The sequence below is a fragment of the Dreissena polymorpha genome, chromosome 8, assembly GCF_020536995.1.
Source record: "Dreissena polymorpha isolate Duluth1 chromosome 8, UMN_Dpol_1.0, whole genome shotgun sequence".
NCBI lineage: Eukaryota > Metazoa > Mollusca > Bivalvia > Myida > Dreissenidae > Dreissena > Dreissena polymorpha.
The window spans coordinates 33,599,986-33,613,154 of NC_068362.1; the positions used below are offsets into that span (position 1 = coordinate 33,599,986).

The 13,169-nt window shown below is 33.8% G+C and overlaps 1 pseudogene; it reads left to right on the forward strand.

Moving 5' to 3' along the window:
- Positions 1–821: 821 nt before the first annotated feature.
- Positions 822–13,169, forward strand: part of LOC127840433 (DNA primase small subunit-like) — a 48,506-nt pseudogene continuing 36,158 nt past the window's right edge.

Below are 13,169 nucleotides of genomic sequence, written 5' to 3' on the forward strand. Positions count from 1 at the left end.
TGAAACTTTAGAGGAGGTTTGAATCTAAAGAGAAAATACTATTAGATTATATGTCAGTTATTGACATATAACCATAATAGTATTTTCTCTTTGAAATCAAACCTCCTCTAGAGTCATACTTTACGTTTCATTTTTTTCATAAAGGTTTTTGATTTTCAAAGGTTGCTTTTCCTTTTTTATAAAACATCATACATTTCTGAAATCTAAAGCTTTAAACATGTGTGTGAATTTCACACCAATGGTTAAAGCTTTATACTTCAGAAAGGTGCTGATTTACTTGATATATTCCATAAATTTATAGCACAAAATAAGGTTTTTTATACTCAATAAAATTCACCTTGAACAGTGCCTAATAAAAAAAATCTATTCGGGAGGGGCAACCCCTCCCACACCCTCCCCTTTTGGGCCCCCAGTAAACATTTCCTGGGTACGGCCCTGGAGACCTATACAAGTATAGGTCCCTTAGTTTATGACACCCTGTTTTCTTAGTAATTGTCTGGACAGTATTCGATCATATCGAGATAATCGATTTGTGATGAACAAATGGGCAATTAAACACTGGGTTAAAAACTCGCAGTCTGTTCAAGTTGTATGCTAGCTGTTTGCTGCTTATCAGCATCTAAGGGTTGGAAATGAAACCTTTAAAGCTTCAATCTAGTAAGTAATTACATTTAACTTTCTTAGCCTAAGGGACTACACATTTGTCAAAATACGTATCTAAGTGGTAAGGAGTTAAGAGGGCCGATACTATGGATAAACATGTTAGTCTTGTGACGATATAAGTACATTTGGGTAGATTTTGGTAATTCGTGTCACGGCTATTTGGCGCTAAACTCTACTTTCATTTTGTTATTGACAAACAATTTCAACAATGCCGGAAGAGAATGCTTACGATCCTAAGTGTCTACCAGACCTCCTTCCCATATATTATAAGAAATTCTTTCCATATGGTCCATACTATAGATGGCTGAACTATGGCGGCGGTATGTATCAGTTTAATTTGTTATCAGATCTATCGTTCACACTCACAGGCAATGTCGAACCATTCTTCTGATTAATTTCAGGGCTCCACTACTTTTACAGGGGTTTGCCTGGCTTCATTGGAAAGAGGCCCTAGCCTATGGATTTGGGGAAGAAATTGCTCATTGTGGGAAGAATTCTCGCTAAAATTACTGCTTTGGGAAATGAAAAAGCTGGTGTAAGTTAGGATTTTTGGGAAAACTGCATGATTTTAAAGAAATTTTCAATTGTTATTTAAGGCTGAAAACCCCAGTTTAAGTTCTAGAGCATCAACGCGATATGATTATTCAATAAGGCTTAGGCCTGGGCAGAAACAGTACTTGGTGGACTAGTCCAAATAATTAGACGTAAGCTACCCCGCTTACGTCTAAACGGCTACCGTCGTTTTCCTATAGCAAATTGAGTTCAACTTAAACTTCAGTTTTTCTCGTTAAATCTTTGCTAATGCATAAAATTATCATTAATTAGACATAAATGTGAGCGATTACCTCTTAAATGTGTAAAAATTGTGCTTTTAAACCACGTATGTACATTTATAAAAATAAACATACACAACACACGTAGTGTGTTTGTCGTTTATAGAATTACATTGAATTATCTTGAACGAAATTATTTTTTGAATAGGTTACACATAACCAATTGTTGTTGTACAACAAACCACATCACTTTTTAGCTTTCTGTACTTTTTAATTAAATGAAACCTATATGTGTGTGTTAAAACTACCAGTTGTATCACGGAGTGTATATTGATAGGAGATGATTCGAGTATTTGACCCTTACTGTAGTAAATTCAATCTTATGCAAAAACTATTAATTCGATTTTATTGGTTTATACGTTATCATGTTGCTTATTAATTCCTCTTTCAAAAAATATACGTTAAAGTATACTCCCGTTGCTATTAATGGATTTATAGCGAGATAAACACAAGAAATACACATTTTATGTTTTACCACCGCGCGTTTTACCGTGTTGTGGCTATCGATCTTGTACAATTAGCGTAAAGCGAAGCTCCGAGGTTATACATTTTGATGTACCCACTCACGTCTTTTGTTGAATTATAGTTTCATTTCTCGGCCGATTTTGACAAATTATATATCATTAGAAAGCTTACGTTCCGTAGTAAACAGATATATAAACATATATTAAGTGTTTCTTCTGATTTCGACAGCCCGGCGAGTTATAACTTTAACTTTTGCAAATATCATACCGTATTGGAGTTTTAGAATCTAGATTTACGGTTGACATGTTCGTACTTAATACCAATTTGTAGCGTTTATATTTGGAGTTCAGTTTTAAAAATTACATCTTGCTTAGGAGAATAGAATTCTGTATACGATAGAAAAAAAAATGTTTAAAAAAACGAAAGTAATTAAGGAATGAAGGCGGAAGAAAGTAGCGCGCGTTCCTAACGCACTGAACTGATGCTACGATCTTGGCGATTATGCTTTTGTTTAGAAACCGGCCATTGAATTTCCTTTGCCATGATTATTATATCTTTGATGGAATATATTGTGGTATTTTGTTCACGAAACATATCAATAAAGCTTATTATAAATAAATCTTAACAAATTAACGATTTCAGCTCTTGTTTATAACACAGAAAGGGTGATAACTTTATGATGAAACAGCTTTTATAGCGGATCCTCTCGATTTTATTCGGCTTTGCATGCATACTTGAAATAAAATGGGTGTCAAAAACATTCATCGTTTGCTGTTAATTATCAACGAGGGACTTATGTATAATTATATGAAATGTTATTTACCTTAAATTATCAATTTATTAAAGATTCTTGAATATCACGGTCGGTGTTACGCATTTCGTATTTTGACATCAGGGCATCATGTCCAACTATTCAAAATCATATTTTTTTCACTGGGACGATGACGGCTTAGATTTAGACAGGCAGACAGATAGTTTATTCAGACTTATACAACAGTACATCGTCTTCAACTCAAATATATAAATTATTTTTAGACGAATTGTTAGGTGATTACACATATAGCAGTGATGATTCTGAGAATGTTGCCATGTTTCTTATCCGTGTAATCTAGAGTCCGTGGTTTGAGCATTTTTATCGCGGTGTTCAATAAAAGATATCTCAAAAATCTTGTTTATCGATAGATCTGTGGTTTTATTGCCCGTGTGTTCAGCACAAACCAATTATCTCTTTATGATCAGATACTGTGCCGACCAATACTAAATAGCACTATGGTGTCATACGCCACAGCAGGGACCTATACTTGTGATCATGGAGTCTTAGTGCAAGACTTTAAAAAGTATGTTGTTTCGCTTGCGGTTGTTAAAGCTAAAACGGGGCTTCCCAGCTGGCACAGCTGCAGGGGATCCAGACATAAGCCCCCCAGGACAAAACCCCCCCATTGAAAAACTGAACATTTGGACAATTGCCCCCCAGAAGAAATGACAGGTATGATATAAGCCCCCCAGTGCTTATTTTGCATCTGGACATTTGCCCCCCAGTGCTTATTTTAGAAGTGGACATTTGCCCCCCAGTGCCTAATTTTAAACGACATTACTCGATTGAGCAGATAATCATCTCCAATTATCACCACCTTTTAATCCTTTTGATTTATTAAATACAGAAGCCTTTTATTTTCATTAACAAGTATATGATCAAAGCCACATGTAACACCTTTAACAAGCTGATAATCCTTTTGATTGATTAATTAAAAAACAATTCAAATTCTTTAAGATGTTTGTTTTACCTAAGATTAGGCAATTAAAGTGAGTTTCTGGACCTTTTTTAATTCGAATTATAATGATCCAAGTTTCTATGATTATATATTTATGAGATATGAAATAATACTGAATCCAAATACAGAGATATACTAGTCTAATGGAAACAACATATGATATTAGCGCTGGGGGGCAAATGTCCACTCCTAAAATAAGCACTGGGGGGCAAATATCCAGATGCAAAATAAGCACTGGGGGGCTTATATCCTACCTGTTATTACTACTGGGGGGCAATTGTCCAAATGTTCATTTTTTCATTGGGGGGGTTTTGTCCTGGGGGGCTTATGTCCTACAATCCAGCTGCAGATATTCGGATTTGAATACCTAAACTTATTCAGACCTTATTCTTAACCGTTGCGCGTTTTACGATATCGGATTTTAGGCGGGAATACAACTCAGTGAAACTATTCAATTTCTTATACAACATTAAGCATACTAACAGTTATTGAAATTAACAATATCAGCGACATCTTTTTAAAGACTAAACACCTTTTCAAGTATCGAATTTAACATGTCAATAAAATATATTAATACCAAAAAAGGCTTCATTTAATATTGTTCACATTAAACCTTTAAATGAAAGTGTCGCTTTAACCATTTTCCGTGTCTTATTTAGCCGCGAATCGTTTGCTAAAAACAGTTAACAGAAAGGGCTACACGTTCTAATTCTTAATGAAATACAAAAATAAGTATAACATAATTAATAACGTCCATAAACACACACGGCAAGATCAAAGTTTTAATGGAAAACTAATATGACATTCTACGTAAATTATTATTTTCGTCTAAATCGAATACTATATATAGAGAAACAATGTATTTATAACCGACCAATGAGGTAACATTATGCAACTTTCAATTTACACAGTGCTATATGGCAACAATATGGAATTTGAACAGTGGTAGTGTTTTAAGGTCTGGACTATCATTACTTGTAAGTTTGTATAAACATTTTTCTAATGCAATAGTAAAATAATGTTTATATTTTATGTTTAATAATTTATTGCATGACTATTCTGTGCTGTTATATGAATTTGATGCCGTTAAAGCTTCCGACATGAATTCATGTCGGAACGATGCTATTGCAAAATAACGTTAAACGATATGAGGTCGATGTAAATCGACCTCATATTTATAGGAGTATTGGTGGACGAGATCTAAAGAACTCTCCCAAATTGGCCTAGTCCAAATAATTAGACGTAAGCTACCCCGCTTGCGTCTAAACGGCTACCGTCGTTTTCCTATAGCAAATTGAGTTCAACTTAAATTCAGTTTTTCTCGTTAAATCTTTGCTAATGCATAAAATTATCATTAATTAGACATAAATGTGAGCGATTACCTCTTAAATGTGTAAAAATTGTGCTTTTAAACCACGTATGTACATTTATAAAAATAAACATACACAACACACGTAGTGTGTTTGTCGTTTATAGAATTACATTGAATTATCTTGAACGAAATTATTTTTTGAATAGGTTACACATAACCAATTGTTGTTGTACAACAAACCACATCACTTTTTAGCTTTCTGTACTCTTTAATTAAATGGAACCTATATGTGTGTGTTAAAACTACCACTCAGTTGTATCACGGAGTGTATATTGATAGGAGATGAATCGAGTATTTGACCCTTACTGTAGTAAATTCAATCTTATGCAAAAACTATTCATCCGATTTTATTGGTTTATACGTTATCTTGTTGCTTATTAATTCCTCTTTCAAAAAATATACGTTTTAGTATATTCCCGTTGTTATTAATATAGCGAGATAAACACAAGAAATACACATTTTATGTTTTACCACCGCTCGTTTTACCGTGTTGTGGCTATCGATCTTGTACAAAAAGCGTACAGCGAAGCGCCGAGGTTATACATTTTGATGTACCCACTCACGTCTTTTGTTAAATTATAGTTTCATTTCTCGGCCGATTTTGACAAATTATATATCATTAGAAAGCTTACGTTATGTAGTAAACAGATATATAAATATATATCAAGTTTTTCTTCTGATTTCGACAGCCCGGCGAGTTATAACTTTAACTTTTGCAAATATCATACCGTTTTGGAGTTTTAGAATCTAGATTTACAGTTGACATGTTCGTACTTAATACCAATTTGTAGCGTTCTTCTGATTTCGACAGCCCGGTGAGTTATAACTTTAACTTTTGCAAATATCATACCGTTTTGGAGTTTTAGAATCTAGATTTACAGTTGACATGTTCGTACTTAATACCAATTTGTAGCGTTTATATTTGGAGTTCAGTTTTAAAAATTACATCTTGCTTAGGAGAATAGAATTCTGTATATGATAGAAAAAAATTGTTTAAAAACGAAAATAATTAAGGAATGAAGGCGGAAGAAAGTAGCGCGCGTTCCTAACGCACTGAACTGATGCTACGGTCTTGGCGATTATGCTTTTGTTTAGAAACCGGCCATTGAATTTCCTTTGCCATGATTATTATATTTTTTATGGAATATATTGTAGTATTTTGTTCACGAAGCATATCAATAAAGCTTATTATAAATAAATCTTAATAAATTAACGATTTCAGCTCTTGTTTATAACACAGAAAGGGTGTAAAATTTATGATGAAACAGCGTATATAGCGGACCCTCTCGATTTTATTCGGCTTTGCATGCATACTTGAAATAAAATGGGTGTAAAAAACATTCATCGTTTGCTGTTAATTATCATCGAGGGAATTATGTATAATTATATGAAATGTTATTTACCTTAAATTATCAATTTATTAAAGATTCTTGAAAATCACGGTCGGTGTTACGCGGGTCATTTCGTATTTTGACATCAGGGCATCATGTCCAACTATTCAAAATCAGATTTTTTTTCACTGGGACGATGACGGCTTAGATTTAGACAGGCAGACAGATAGTTTATTCAGACTTATACAACAGTACATCGTCTTCAACTCAAATATATAAATTATTTTTAGACGAATTGTTAGGTGATTACACATATAGCAGTGATGATTCTGAGAATGTTGCCATGTTTCTTATCCGTGTAATCTAGAGTCCGTGGTTTGAGCATTTTTATCGCGGTGTTCAATAAAAGATATCTCAATAGTCTTGTTTATTGATAGATCTGTGGTTTTATTGCCCCTGTGTTCAGCACAAACCAATTATCTCGTTATGATCAGATACTGTGCCGACCAATACTAAATAACACTATGGTGTCATACGCCACAGCAGGGACCTATACTTGTGATCATGGAGTCTAAGTGCAAGACTTAAAAAAGTATGTTGTTTCGCTTGCGGTTGTTAAAGCCAAAACGGGGCTTCCCAGCTGGCACAGCTGCTGATATTCGGATCTGAATACTTAAACTTATTTAGACCTTATTCTTAACCGTTGCGCGTGTTACGATATCGGATTTTAGGCGGGAATACAACTAAGTGAAACTATTCAATTTCTTATACAACATTAAGCATATTAACAGTTATTGAAATTAACAATATCAGCGACATCTTTTTAAAGACTAAACACCTTTTCAAGTATCGAATTTAACATGTCAATAAAATATATTAATACCAAAAAAGGTTTCATTTAATGTTGTTCACATTAAACCTTTAAATGAAAGTGTCGCTTTAACTATTTTCCGTGTCTTATTAAGCCGCGAATCGTTTGCTAAAAACAGTTAACAAAAAGGGCTACACGTTCTAATTCTTAATGAAATACAAAAATAAGTATAACATAATTAATAACGTCCATATACACACACGGCAAGATCAAAGTTTTAATGGAAAACTAATATGACATTCCACGTAAATTATTATTTTCGTCTAAATCGAATACTATATATAGAGAAACAATGTATTTATAACCGACCAATGAGGTAACATTATGCAACTTTCAATTTACACAGTGCTATATGGCAACAATATGGAATTTGAACAGTGGTAGTGTTTTAAGGTCTGGACTATCATTACTTGTAAGTTTGTATAAACATTTTTCTAATGCAATTAGTAAAATAATGTTTATATTTTATGTTTAATAATTTATTGCATGATTATTCCGTGCTGTTATATGAATTTGATGCCGTTAAAGCTTCCGACATGAATTCATGTCGGAACGATGCTATTGCAAAATAACGTTAAACGATATGAGGTCGATGTAAATCGACCTCATATTTATAGGAGTAACATTGGCCGTGTGGGGATCGAACCCGTGACCTCCCGATCCCTAGGCGGATCCACTACGCCCTGTTTTAATGTAAAAATTTGTTAACTAATTAATATCTGTCAATTCCCTGTCATCGAGATGCTTGTGGTATCGATCATTTTGTTTGTATTGAACATTTCACGATTTTCAGAAAATGTTGCATGAAATCATGGTAGATTCTAGCATAAGACATCACATTGCGTCAGGCGATATACACATGATCAGTGAAAATATCATTGTTCTGATCTGAAGTTTAATGAAATCTTTAAATAGTTACGTTTCATTGGTCTAGTAAATGCCTATTGCAATCAAGCACACTCCTTTTCCAGGATGACGTCGCAATACCAGGTAAACACCCACATAGTGGATATAATTGCGGTAGGGTAAGGAACTGGCGGCTTTGTGCTGATAAACCAGCTTTTTTCCTTACCACTTTGGGACTGGTGCCAGTACTGGTCAAATTGGGAAAATAAGCGTTGTTTTCATCAAAATTGGGAAATTTGTTAATTATGCACAAATCATAATAAAGCATATACTAAACTTAAAAAACTGTGTGATTTCTGGTTTATTTTATATTTATCATTGAAGAATAATATATGGACAGAATGAAAGACTTCAGGGCTTTCCACAGGCCATTTAACGATCCTTCGCTGTGGCGCTTGAATTTTGAAATCAGAGTCCCCGGGGCGCTTGAAATTTTCCGATCAGTGTATTTTTCAGCAAAAGAAAGTGGAGATTGTCAAAAAAATCAAGGTTTTTCTATCAGTGTATCAATATTCCCTGTTTTAAAAGAGAACTCAGTACCTACTTTCACAAGTAATCGCCATAAACACCACATGGGGTAATGGATAATCCACCAATAAGAGAATAGTATGAAGCGCGTATTGATTATTCTAGCCACATAACACAGTCATTTAAATGCTGACAAGGATGTATCAGGTAACTTTCCAGTCGTCAAAATGTGATGTTCATCGTCCAATCGGTTACGCGAATGCTTATGAGGGCGGGGTTAACTATCGACCATTATTTTTTATTGACGTCGGGCACGAAGTAAGAGTTTGTAACCGGACCGGGGGAAATCTATGCCCTTGTTATTAATGGCACAACATAACTCGCTTTCTGCGTTTACTCTTTTATTCATTTATAGTTCACATAATTTTCAACAAATTCCATCTTCCTATATTGCATTCTTAAGCATTCCTTCTTAACTCTAATAAATTCTTATCATATCTTATTTAATAAATTCCATCCTCCTATTTCCAACTGTCTCTCTAATTTGTAACTGACTTTTTAACTTTTCTCTTACTAACCTCTACTTCCTTCCTTCATAAACTAACTTGTCACTCTATTGAAACCCTTTCATCCCTAGAACCAAGTCACACCCACACATCTCACTGACCAATCTCATCTCTCATTCATCCATCGATAATACAGATCCTTAATGCCAAGTCACACCCACACATTTCACTGACCAATCATATCTATCTCTCATCCAACATACAGTACCTTACTTTCTTATTTCTATAAGACTGTAATTAATTAGCACCTAGTCTAGAATCTTTAGTCACAGTCATTATTTATAGCTAGAGCTGATAAGCATACAGTCAGCATACAGTCTGCATATTGAGTGTGAATTTAACATGAGAAGACTTCCAAGACTGTAACTAACACAATGTAATCAATATCAAGTTAAACATGTGGTTCCAAGTAACCTTCTACTGCAATTCAGTAGACAAAGAAATCATATTCAAACATATTCACAGAAATCAATTCAATATCTTTAAAACTGTAACTATTGTATTGTATGAATTTATAATGTACTCAATCAAAAATCAAATAATAATATAATAATATTTGTAACTCTGTGACACATCCTCACTCTCCCAAACACTTTGCTCCGCAAATTAAGAAAGCAAAGCTATATGAAAAACACAATTATTCAAAGTAAATCACATAAACGAATAAAGTCATTGTTTAATATACAAACATACTCACAGAAGTTATTTCTTGAATTTCAAAGTTCATCAATAGGCAAAGTCATACATTAAAATTGAACATTCTTTAGTACATATATTTATAACAACAAATCAATAATCATTCATATGTCTGTCAAATTAATGTCATTCAAATCATACGACAAAGAACAAATATTCAAACATATTTGTCACTTCATATGAACATTTTTCACTTTTCACTTTTACACAGTTTGTAAGTACAACCACCCTATTGGTTGCAAGCATAATAGTGCCATTTTTTTTAAATAGCCATGATAAAACATGATTTTCTAAATTGATTGAGACAATATATTATATTTTAAACGATGTACATATAGCAAGGCCACCACATTTTTGTATTAAAGACTTTCCCAGTTTGAACTCATTACATTCATCATTACAGTACCCTTATTAATTCTGTAACCATCTATAGGTTTACCTTAATTAAGAATTATGATATGCCATAATGGTCATATTGTAATTAAGACCTACATCATCATATTTCTCCATTGCGCCTATATATATGTCTACCTACATACATCATGAAAATGCGCCTTCCTTAAGTCGGTGATCACCCTTTGAACACCTTGATCATATATACACCTTGTATATATCTTCTAACCTTATAGATATCAATGGTTAACAGATATGAATTTATAATGTACTCAATCAAAAATCAAATAATAATATAATACTATTTGTAACTCTGTGACAAGTTTATGGCAGCAATACATTAAAGCGGTTTTGGGCATCATCATCACACCTTTTTACTGTAAACAAGTGTTACAATTATGCAATAACAATTTAATTCCAGTACATGTATATTTCATCATGTCCATTTATAGAACTGATTCACCTCGCTTTTCTGACATTTATTCAACACGTAATGAGCTTTAACAAATATTTGTTGAATTAATTACGCACACTTGTAAATGTTTCGTCCGATAATCGATACTTAGAAGACTGATGATGGCAACCGGCCTTAATCCTCGTGGACTACGTGAATTTCATGCATAATTCCGTCAAAACATTTATTCGACTCGTAAAGTGTTTAAACAAATTATCGTTGAATTCATAACACAACTGTTAATATTTCTTGAAATCTCAAATGGGAATAATTAAATTTGTGATCCGAAACCCATATTCCCGTAAGTCGATGTTAACGCGTTTTTAATCTGAAACACACTTCCGAATGTAAATGTTACCGCAATGTTAAAATATTCTTGTTCAAATTAGCAGTGCAAATTTATTTTATGTCGAATCTTTTTCTCAATTAAAAAGAGCGCGAAAATTATGCAGCATGTACAACGTCGCGTCATTATCATAGAAAGCGTGCGTGTATTGAGCGTTTTAACAAGCACACAACACGTCATGGGATTGAGGCATGTTCAGAGGCAATATTTCATCAAATCTATAAATAGTCACTAAAAAATTAGGTGATACTACAGAAAAATGGCAAGGTTTGTGTTAAAGAAATAATTGAGAGCTTTTATCGTAAATATTTACCAGAAAGTGATTTATAAAAACGGGATTATCGGGTAATAAATAGAAACTTGAAAAGAAGTAAGTATACAGTAATAGAGTCGGTTTCAATAGGATGTATTGGGGAATCGTTTGAGTCGGGATTTTACTGTGCGAGAAAGTTTTAAAACAAACAATATAAAAAATTATATATATTTTTAAATGACTGGGGGATTTTCTTGAAGAGTCATAGCGCTCCAAATGACGTCTTTTGACGCTGTTTTTCTTTGAGTTATAACGCACCACAGAACGTGAATTGACACGTTAAATAAAAAAAAATCCACGTCGGCAGGGGACATCCCTCCCGAACCACCCTATCAGCCCCGGGGCGCCTGACAAAAATCCTGTGGAAAGCACTGATACTTGCATTTGCCACCCAGTCGAATATGACATTCCTGTATTTGAATTCATACCTAGAATTTAGAAATCAAAAGTAAACGCTGCTATGTAGCAATGATTAACACCTTTAATATCAGAATTGTATCTTATATCATGTTTAATAGACATTTGAAAACATCTGAACAAATATCTAGTACTTTAAAGTTGACGTACATGGAGGTGAATCTGCACCGGTGAATCCGTACCTAGTTAGAGGGCTGCACTTATCAACCGCTTTTTTGTTTATTTTCTTTTGATAATACTATGAATTATGCGCGCCAAAGTTGCTGGTAATTCGCGAAAATGTGTTGCGATGTGATTAAGGTTCCCCTTCTTGAGTACTACTACAGGAGTATTCAGACAACAGGAACCAATCAATATATCGTCATCAACACTTGCTGCGGTTACTTCCCCTGTTTTTTCCTGCGAATTGGGAATTTTATATTTGATTTGGGAATTTTCATTTTGATATTGGGAAAAATGGTTGCATTGGGGAATGGTGCCTATTTTCGGTACTGACTTTATATAGAGGAAAAACGCTGTAAACAGCCTTTAAATAAACAATTTTGACATGGATTCTACGGGAATATAATAAACCTTTGAAGGTAATTTTTTTCTGCATTAATCCAGGTTAAAAACAAAAATATATTTCAGCTGTCTTGGCATTAATTTTTTTTAAGCCCTAGCCCAGCCGGGCTTCCAGCTTGGACATTTCACTAGCCCGAATCAATTTTAACTAGCCCGAAATAAAAGTTATAATTCTGTTACATTTGTAAGTTTGCATTGAAGAAACATAGAACAATAAAGATCAAACAAATCAACACTTAATTCTGTTTTATTCACAGTTAATGTGTGACAAAAAATTTAACACAAGGTCTTCAGACATCTCCATTCCTTCATGGTCATTCACATTGTCTGAGTCACCGACATCCAGGTCTGACATGTCAGGTATGCTCTTAAAGGCGACCTGAAAAAAATACAACAAAATTGTTATAACATGATATGAATTTTCCACTCAAATATCTTCATAAGTAAACGTAATGTCAAACTAGCCATTATACCTGTGCATACGAAGTAGAACAAGAAGGTAACTTTTCTGCCCTAACTTCTGTGTCTTTTTAATCTAAAACGACTTGTGTAGCAAGAGTTCCATTGCCTAAGCCACATCTGCTTTGTCGCCGATTGTACCAGCATCAGGCTTTCTACTGGTCCCTACTTTTCCTACTTTTTCCTACTTTTCCCTACTTTTTGTTCTTAACCCTACTTTTCCCTACTTTTTTCAAAAATAGCCCTATTATCCCTACTTCATTTTGCAAGTAAAACGAAT